This window comes from Aedes albopictus, chromosome 1 (assembly GCF_035046485.1).
Source record: "Aedes albopictus strain Foshan chromosome 1, AalbF5, whole genome shotgun sequence".
Classification (NCBI taxonomy): Eukaryota; Metazoa; Arthropoda; class Insecta; order Diptera; family Culicidae; genus Aedes; species Aedes albopictus.
In genome coordinates, this window is record NC_085136.1 from 93755512 (window position 1) to 93761782 (window position 6271).

A 6271-nucleotide genomic window follows, 5' to 3' on the forward strand; every position below is an offset into this window, starting at 1 on the left:
GTGTTTCCTTCCAGGGTGACGAAAACTTTGGAAAAGTGCTGGGAAGCTACGTAGGCATTGCTATCGAGGGATTTTCCGGCGGAGGCGCTGTAAGTAGTCTTATCCATATACATTCTGTGTAGAAACAATAGGATTCTTTTCGATTTTAGCGTAGTTCTAACCGAACATCAATTCGCTCTCACAATTTACAGGACAACAACGGTGCCTTCTTTGGCAACTTTCTGGGATCGGTCATTGCCGCACTTAGCTCTGTAAGTAATGAACCTATGCTCGAGTCGCAATCTTATATCAATTAATAAGCCCAGTCGTAACCTGAAAGGCCCAGTTAAGTTTTTTACTATTTTGACGAGCATATATCACCTCAAATGAAACAGCGTTCAACTATAATTTGACATTTATGATGGACACCAAACAACCTCGCCTCGCCTCGGCTGCGAAAGAATGGCAAAGACTGCGACTTAGTTTTAAGTGGTCTCTACTTTTCTTAGTGCCTGTAGACCGGTGCGGCGTACCCGCACCAGCTCACGTCTCTCCCGAGCCAACAGCAGAATTAGACAAAGCAAAAAAGAACCACGTCGAAAAGCACGATGCATATAATTTACGATAAAATGATGAAACCATGTAATCGGGCCTGATGAGTTTTTGCCAAGCCAGCCAGTGCCGGCAGCAGCGAGCGCGGCGTTGGGGCAATAGGGCAGTAGTGAAGTGAAATTGGATATTGCTTTAAACGCATCGGAATGGGTTGCGTATGGAATTACCCTGGGAGATGCGCGCACTGACTGCTCACTCGGGACACAAGTGGTAACCAATGCCTTCGACGGCGGTGATGAAGATGTTGTTTGTTGCCCTTCTTCAGAAAACGCAATGCCGAGCAATAACAATATTGATTGAATCTTTATTTCGTCTTTGGCACTTTTCTGCAACTGTAGGATCCTGATGATGAAAACCTACCTCTAAGGCCGAAGCTTTTCATTGACAACTTTTTCGCGGGACTGCAAGAAGCCAAGCGGAAGGGTGATCCGGAGGCAGAAGGTGCTGGACAGCATAAGGTGAGGCCTAGACGTTTGATACAACTCATTCAATAAATTAATCCAAACAAATCATTCCAAAGGGATCGGACCTGTTCGGCTTCATCGGTAACATCGTGGCATCCATCGTCGGTGGTGTCACCAGTTTGGTTCTCAACGCATCCCTGGGATCATCCGGTGGATCCTCTCAGGGCTCAGCAGATGCTTCCGGAGCATCGTCAGCCGGTAGCAGTGGAGATAGCTGCAAACATCCTTGCGATAGTCTCGCTCTCTAGCTCGGTTAGCGAGCTTGTAGTGTGCCATGTGATTTTCATATGTACCTTAGCCAATAAAACAATCGATAGATAAATTTGCTGTTCAGTATTAGTTTTGCAATACGTCTATTTGTAATGTCCGAAAATAATTCGATCCAATCGAAAACGCAGCACGCAACTTCGTCAACAACAGTGCTAAGTGAAAGTCAAGGTAAGATTTGTTTGTTTACATTTGATCTGCTTCGACCTCAGCATTCCCCTTCAGACCGTTCGTCATCGATTATTGTGGCTAAGTCATGGCTTAAAAATCGTAATTTTTTTTGTTCCTGTCACTAACCACCGCCAAAAATATTAAAACACCACAAGATTGATCGGATCGAAACCTTCGCACAGATTGAATAATTGTGAGCTTAGTATAGTACCTATAGCTGACTAGTACCTGCTACGGAACTAAGCAACGCGCTAGGCAACAGGTGGTGCGTTAATGGTTCTCACCTTCTAGCTTCGACAGTTGAATCGATTTGGTTGTTTCAATTTGGCTCGGAAGACATAGAAAAAATACATCTAAGTCAGAACAAATTTCCGACCGAAAACTGTGTAGGTATGTAAGGTTTCAACTAAAACAGGATATCGGTTCCCTTACTAAGCATATATGCTTTCATTTTATTTGAAGCAGAAACAAGATGTGTTGAATTCTGTTCTGCTTCAGCATTCCGTAGAGAAATTCCGGGTGGAATTTCTGGGAAATTTTGAGAGAGTTTTCCTAGGGCGAATTCCTGAAGGACCCTTGCAGACAAGTCTGAAAAAATCCCTGAAGAAATTATTTAAAAAATTCCTAATAGAATCCCTGAGTACATTCTCGATGAAACTGCTGGAGGTTTGACAACTAATTGGAGAAATCCCTACACAAATTTCGGAAGAAAATCCCTGGTGGAATTTCTGAGAGAATCCTAGGATAAGTCAAAAAAAAATCGTTGAAGTTAACCCTCGAGGATTTCCTGGGCGTATTAATGAAGAAATCTCTTGGACAAATTTTCAGAAGGATCTCTGAACGGCTTAAAAAAAATAATCTCAAAACATCCCTGAAAAAACTCTTGAAGGAATCTCTGGAGGAGTTACTGGAGAATCCATGAATATCTTCTTTAAGGATTTCGTGGAGGGAAAAATCTCAGGATATATTCCTGGAAGACTGGGAGGAGGACTGGACGAACATCGGGAGGAATCACTTCAGGAATCCCTGGAGACATCTCTGAAGGAGTTCCTAGGTAAATTCCTGGAGGAATTCCTTGAGAAATCCCTGGAGGAATTTTTGGAGTAATTCCAGAAGGAATGCCTGGAGAATTCTTAGAGCAATGCCTGGAGGAATACCTGGAGGACATCCTAGAGGAATCCCTGGAGGAATTCCTGGAGTATTTCGAGAAGAAATGCCTAGGTAAATTCCTGGAGAATTCACGGAAAAATACCTGGAGAAATTCCTGGAATAATTCCAGAAGGAATGCCTGAAGAATTTCTAGAGAAATGCCTGTAGGAAATTCTAGAGAAAATTTTGGACGAACTCCCGGAAAAATCCCTGGATGAATCGATGAACAACCCTGAAGTAATTCCTGGGGCATTTTCTGAAGGAATTCTTGGAGGAATTCCGGAATAAATCAATCAATTCCTGTTGCTGCCAGGAATTCCTGGATGAAATCCTAGAGGAATGCCTAGAGGAATTTCTAAATTCCAGGAAGAATTCCTAAAAGAGTTCCTGGAGGAATTCGTGAACAAATTCCTGAAACATTTCCTGGAGCATTTCTTTGAGGAATTTCGGCAGGAATTTTTGACTGAATTCCTGGAGAAATTTCTGGGGTTTTTTTTTTTTTTTTTTTTTCCCTGTAGGGGTACACAACCACTGCGACCATTAATTGATCTATTGTGGTAAGACCCAGTTGCTTTATGCAGTACATTAGTACACTCACTAGTATTAAGAACTAGCGATTGTTTTTTTTTAGGCCTGCATTATACCCCAGTCTGGAATAGCTTCCAAAATGAAAGCCACTACCTTCTTGGGATTTATATTCCACCAGATATCTCGGGGATGCATGATACATCCACCGAAATAACGTTCTCTCTTCTTAAAGAGAAAACTACACTCACAAAGTAGATGTTCCGAGGTTTCAGAGTTGAAACCACAGAACCGACATTCTTCTGATTCAATCTTCTTGAGCTTCAATAGAAAGTGTCGAGATGGGCAGTGCCCAGTTAACAATCCTGTGTACACACTTAATTCGCGTTTACTAAGTTTCAGTAGTGTGTTCGTGTTTTTCACGCTTGGCACGATGAATCTCTTTGACTGGGATATTCCAGGTGCAGTATGCCAGTTTGCTCCTACGCTCTGTTTCTCCCATTTTTTTAGCTCCATCGATAGAGCACTTGATGATACTCCACAGAAGGGTTCCGGTCCATACAAGGCACCCAGAGATCCCTCCCTAGCTAGCTGGTCCGCAATTTCGTTGCCTGCAATTCCACAATGACCTGGTACCCAGAATAATTTTACAGTATTCCTTCCAGCCAGTTCCTTCAGTAGTGTAATGCACTCCCATACTAGCTTAGAATAACATTCAAATGTGCAGACTGCCTTTAAAGCTGCCTGACTGTCTGAAAAGATATAGATATTCGCATGTCTATATTTTCTTTTAAGACAGATGGCAGCGCATTCCAAAATAGCTTGAATTTCAGCTTGGAACACCGTTGGCCATTTACCCATTGGTATGGCGAGTTTAGTCCTGGGTCCATATACTCCAGCCCCAGTTCTATCACTCATTTTCGATCCATCCGTATAGAATACAATAGATCCTGGTCGAACCGTTGGTCCTCCTGATTCCCATACGCTCCGATCATCAATCGAAACTTTGTATGGTATATCTAAGATGAATTTTGGTTCCATCCAGTCTTCATTTTGTATTACTAGTGGATTTACAGTAACATTGGTTAAGATTTTCAAATGTCCTGTTAGATCGCCTTCTAAGATGTTCTTATATCTTTTTAACTTCAAGGCACTTTTCTTTGCCTCTAGTTGCACAAATTGGTGCAAGGGTAGCAGATGCATTAAGGCATCTAGTGTTGAACCAGGAGTACTTCGAATAGCTCCTGTTATTGACACTGTTGCTAAACGTTGAAGTTTAGCCAGCACTCGTTGGGCTGTTTTGGTTTTGGTTTTAGGCCACCAGACTAGAGAGGCATAAGAGACTTTGGGTCTAACAACTGCCAGGTAGATCCAATGAACTATCCTGGGTTTTAGCCCCCACTTTCCCCCGATCACTCTCCGACAGGCCCAAAGAGCAGTTGTTGCCTTATTTACTACATGCTCTAGATGTTCACTCCAGTTCAGTTTTTTATCTAGTATGACTCCTAAATATTTCACCCTGGAGGAGAATGTCAACTGTACCCCATCCAAGGACGGTGCCTTTATATTGACATTTCTTTTTCTTGTAAAAATTACAAGAGTAGTTTTTGAGGGATTTACGTTTAATCCCTCTCCTTTACACCAGGCAAGAGTGTAGTTTAACGCTATTTGCATTCTGTTTGATAGCGTTTCATCATGCTTCCCTCTTACCACTATCACGATATCATCTGCATAACCAATGACTTCGAATCCCATTGCCACTAAACTATTAAGCAAGTCATCAACAACTAAAGACCACAGCAATGGTGAAAGTACACCTCCTTGGGGACAGCCCTTAGACGTACTTACTTTAATGGTTGATTCGCCCAGTCTAGAGACAATACATCGATTTCTCAGCGCTGCAGTGATCCAGTCAACGATTGAGCCATGAAAGCCCCGTTTATACATAGCTGATCTGATTGAAGCATGTGAAGCGTTATCAAACGCACCTTCAATATCAAGAAATGCACAGTACGCTACTTCCTTGTATTTGATGCTTTTTTCTATTTTTTGTGTTAACGTGTGAAGGGCTGTTACCGTCGACTTGCCTTTGCAATAGGCAAACTGTAATTTATTTAGCTTGTGAGCTTTTAAAAACGAGCCTTTGATATGCTCATCCAGAATCTTCTCCATTATTTTGAGTATAATTGAGGTTAGGCTTATTGGCCTGTATGCTTTAGGCTGTGTTTTGTCCCGTTTGCCGTTTTTTGGTATGAATATCACTCTTACCTTATTCCACCAACTGGGAATGTAGCACAGTGTCATGCTACTAATAAACATCTCAACTAAAGCAGGGATGATTATGTCCCTACCGTGCTGTATTAGCGCCGGAAAAATGCCGTCTTCTCCAGCAGATTTGAAAGGGTCGAAGGAATTTATTGCCCAGTCCACCATTGCCACTGTGAAAATTTTTCGGGATTCCATGAGTGCATCTTTTCTGTTCATATTGCGTCCAGAATTTGTCCTCAATTGTCCCGATGAATTTTCATCAACAGCAAATGAGCCTGGGAAATGTTTTTCCATCAGTACTTCCAATGTTTCTGAAGGACTTCTGGTGAATGTGCCATTATCCTTCTTAACGTTGCCTAGGCCATTTGAGTGTTCCTTAGAAAGGACTTTTTGAAGCCTGGCCGCTTCTGAAGTGTATTGGATGTTTTCACACATGAATCTCCAATGTCTTCGTTTGCTTTTCCTTATTTCAGTGCTATATTCGGTTAGAGCCTTTCTATATTGGCCCCAATCCGAAGTTGCTTTTGCTCTGTTGAAGAGTTTTCTTACTTTCCTCCTCATTTTTTGTAGAGCGTTGTTCCACCAAGGGACTTTCCTGTTTGAACTCCTTTCCCTTTGTGGACAACTTTCGTAGTATGCTTGTATAATTTTGTTAGTGACCATCCTAGAAGCTTCTTCTAGTTGCTCTGCTGTTCTTATTTTTTCGTCCAGCAGAGGTTGCTTGTTCGCAAGAATTTGCTTGTAGAGATCCCAGTTGGTGTTCCTGGGGTCTCGATAGAATTCCCTCACGGTCTCTCCCCTCTCTATTGAGAAGGTGATATGCTTATGATCTGAGA

At 42.2% G+C, this 6271-nt stretch overlaps 1 long non-coding RNA gene across 1 annotated transcript; it reads left to right on the plus strand.

Moving 5' to 3' along the window:
- The first annotated feature begins 13 nt into the window (after positions 1-13).
- On the plus strand, positions 14-1361 carry LOC134285322 (uncharacterized). Its single transcript, XR_009996290.1, has 3 exons — positions 14-89; positions 192-251; positions 930-1361. It is a non-coding gene; the product is annotated as an uncharacterized LOC134285322 (long non-coding RNA).
- The last annotated feature ends 4910 nt before the right edge of the window (positions 1362-6271 follow it).